Source organism: Lucilia cuprina, chromosome X (genome assembly GCF_022045245.1).
Source record: "Lucilia cuprina isolate Lc7/37 chromosome X, ASM2204524v1, whole genome shotgun sequence".
Taxonomy (NCBI): domain Eukaryota; kingdom Metazoa; phylum Arthropoda; class Insecta; order Diptera; family Calliphoridae; genus Lucilia; species Lucilia cuprina.
This window is the reverse complement of record NC_060949.1, coordinates 12,191,206-12,195,225: the sequence shown is the minus strand read 5'-3', so window position 1 is coordinate 12,195,225 and position 4,020 is coordinate 12,191,206. Positions and strand designations below refer to the sequence as shown.

The following is a 4,020-nucleotide window of genomic DNA, read 5'->3' as shown; positions in this document are numbered from 1 at the left end:
ATTATTCCTTATAATTGCCAATATTCACGGCTTTTAGTCAAATTTGTCCATGATATTAGTCTTCATGGTGGTAATCAGCTTGTCCTACGCTTGATAAGAACTCATTACAGGATTTCAAAAGTAAAAAATCTTATCAAAACCACCATTCGAAAATGCAAACCATGTATTATCTACCGGAAAAGATGTCAGCAACAGATGATGGCTGCCTTGCCCTCTGAACGATCTGAAATTTCGCGTCCATTTACTCATACGGGACTAGATTTTGCAGGTCCATTTGATATCAAATCTATCATGCTATCGTCTCGCGAATTGCTCACTTCTAGCTACGCTCACCAGAACCTGACCTGGCATTTTATTCCGCCGGGTGCTCCGCATATGGGTGGCCTTTGGGAGGCAGGAGTCAAGAGCTTTAAATCACATTTCCGTAAAACCGTAGGTTGTTTTAAATACACGTTTGAAGAATTTTCCACTCTTCTCGCTTGAATTGAAGACTGTCTCAACTCTCGGCCTATTTCTCCACAATCGCAAGATCCATCAGATCTTTCCGCCTTAACTCCAGGTCATTTCCTCATAGGTGCTCCTATCCTATGTCCTATTGATCCTAAGATTAACGAAAGTCCGATATCCATTGTTAATCATTGGCAACGTCTAAAATTAGTCCATCAAAATTTCTGCTTTCGTTGGAAAAACGAATATTTGAAGGAGATGCAGAAACGAACTAAATGGAAGACTTCCGAAGATAATGTCAAACCCGGGACATTAGTTGTCATAAAGGATGAAAATCTCCCTTCAAACTCTTGGCGGCTAGGTAGAATTGAAAAAGTGCATACCGGATCCGATAAGAAAGTTCGAGTTGCCGACATATATACGCAACGTGGTCTAATAACAAGGCCAATCCATAAATTAGTTTGCTTATTCGAATCCTAGTCATCCACTTTCTCTCTACATTCTCTAAGATCTTCCAACCAACTTTATTCCTTTCAGAGCATCATGCCTAAACGCCAAACCAAAAACTCCAAAAGCTCCAATAATCGTCGCCGTCGCCAACAGCACATCAAGCTGCCTAGCAATTACAACCGGTTCCTATGCCGTTTATGTGTACGTCCGCATCCGTTACGCGTCTGTCGCAAGTTCCTCGCGATGAACATGAAGGAACGTCTGGACGCCGTAAAAACGCATAAATATTGCTAGAACTGTTTAGCTCATGACCACTCCAAAGGAACATGCATTTCGAAACGCGGTTGTCGTCATTGCAGCAAATTCCACCACACCCTTCTCCATATCAATCCCCGGCTTTTAAAAGATTTCGGCATAAGTCCAACCCGCTCCAACTCTCGATCTCGATCTCCGTCGCCTAGACCCTCGACTTCGCAAGCTGCTCGAAAAAAATTAGCTGCTCCAACGACTTCGGCAACTACATTAACGTCGCTCCTACGACAGAATAGCGTAATTCTATTGCCGACGGTTTTAGTGAAGATTGGCTCCACGAATACCCATGCGCGCTGTCTCTTGGATTGGAGTAAAACTCCCATAAACTCATTGCCAGTGAATTTTAAGCAACATTTCCAAAATTTGTTCTTAGCGGACCCTAAATTCTTCGAATCCGCTGGAATTGAAGTCATCATCGGCGTTGATTTGTATCCGAAGGTGATGAGAGAGGGTGTTTTTACCAAAACAGTGTTGCCAACGGCGCAAAGTACCATCTTTGGATGGACCATTTACGGCGCGTGTCTCACATGAACAATATACCACATACACTTGTATATTCGATAAAGTAAAATAAAACCAAAACAAACAAACACAAATATTTTATTAATTGAATTTTCAAATAAAATATATTCATTGAATTCCATATATCCATATATTTCCATTTATTTCCTTTTGCAACAAATATTGTTATTTATTCTTTTCCTTTCTATAGCACAGATGTCCAAAGGAATCAACTTACTAATATTAACACTAAGATTGCCTAACCTCACAACTATATTTTGTAATTCCTTCTAGCAGAAATAAGTATTTTACGACAATCCTTATTCCTTTTTTTCCATAGTTTGTATACTGCAAGGCGGGCGGTAATGTTTATGCCAAACAACAATTGTCCATTTATTCATAATCTCCCCGCAAATTCCTATTTCTTATGACATATATCGATACTGAATGCTATGAATTGCAGCATATGTAAAGTTGTCATAAAGTTCTAAATAAAACGTCAATTATTTCAAATATATCGTAAAATCTTATTTCCGCCAGAAAGAAACTTTCTTTTTGTGCAAATTGGTCCACTTTCCTATCCTTGGTAAGAATTCCGTATTCCCAAATAATTTAATAAATATTAAACGAAAAGAAATCCTAATTCCTGTGTTTTATTTTCTTTCTTTTTTTTCATTCCTTACTTATTAAATTATTCTGAGTTACAAAATATATTCATATATTTTGTTTTGGCTCAGAGAGAATAATAAAGTTTTCCAATCATCCAGCCTTTCATCCCCATCCATAGCTTTGAACGAAACAATATAAACATAAAATTAAACACGCAGTATCCCAATTGAACGAAAATTAAAAAAGCATACTCTGGTACTTTTTTGTTCTTTTACTAATACTTTTCGAATTTTCTATAATATTGAACCAAAAAACATTAAATTGGACATGTAGCTTCCTGATTGTATAAAAATCTTTATGCGATTGTTTTGGTTTCTGGTTGAAAATTAAACATGCGTCATCCTGATTTAATGAAAATATATAAAAAGCCACTGTCTGGTACTTTTTTGTTCTTCAACTGTTTTTTCTAATTTTCTGTAATCTATATATATATAAAATTCTAACGTTACTGACTGACTGATTGACTGATTCATCGTCGCACAGCCTAAACGGTTAAAGCTAAATAGCTGAAATTTGGACACGGGGTTGGTCTCCCACCAAATAGGGGGTAAAAAAGGGTAAAATCGGTAACCTCATATCTCCTAAACTAGAAAAGATACAAAAATAGTTTAAAGCTTATCGTCGTTCATTTAAAAAATAAGCGGACAGGTGTCTGGTACTTTTTTCAATTTCGGCCCCTTTAGGGAATAAACGGGTAAAAACTGTATTTTGGTACTTTTTTTGCACCCCATGTATCTTTTAAACCTGTTATGAAGAACAGAAAGGTACCAAAAAGTCCCCCTTTATGGGTTCTCACTTAATCCGGGCTATACATACATAATTACATATTTCTAGGTTCAATATTATAGAAAATTCAAAAAGTACTTTTTAAAGAAAGAAAAAGTATCATAAAGTCCCCTTTTATAGGCTCTCACATAATCTGGGTTCTACATGCTTAATTTCATGTTTCTAGGTTCAATATTATAGAAATTTCAAAAAGTACTTTTTGAAGAACGAAAAAGTACCAAAAAGTCCCCTTTACAGGTTCCCACATAATCCGGGCTCTACATACATAATTTCATGTTTCAATATTATGGAAATTTCAAAAGGTACCTTTTGAAGAACGAAAAAGTACCAAAAGGTCCCTGTTTATGGGTTGTCACTTACTCCGGGCTTTTCACGTTTCTAGGTTCAAAATTATACAAAAATCCAAAAAGTACCTTTTGAAGAACGAAAAAGTACCAAGAGTCCCCTTTTATAGGTTCTCACTTAATCTATCCTCTACATACTTGATTTCATGTTTCTAGGTTCAATATTATAGGAAATTCAAAAAGTACCTTTTGAAGAAGGAAAAAGTGCCAAAAATGTCCCTTTTATAGATTCTCATTTACTCCGGGCTCTACATGCTGAATTTATTTTTTCTAAGTTAAATTTTAAAGAAAACTCAAAAAGTACCTTTTGTAGAAGGAAAAAGTACCAAAAAGTCCCCTTTTATAGATTCTCATTTACTTCGGGCTCTACATGCTTAATTTCATGTTTCTAGGTTAAATTTAAAGAAAACTCAAAAAGTACCAGTCGAAGTACGAAAAAGTACCAAAAAGCCCCCTTTTATAGTGTAGAACGAAAAAGTACCGAAAAGTCCCTTTAATATTAATTTCATGT

The 4,020-nt window shown here is 36.0% G+C and overlaps 1 pseudogene; it reads left to right on the top strand.

The window, feature by feature from the left end:
* Positions 1-2,461, top strand: part of LOC124421406 — a 21,188-nt pseudogene extending 18,727 nt beyond the window's left edge.
* Positions 2,462-4,020: the final 1,559 nt, after the last annotated feature.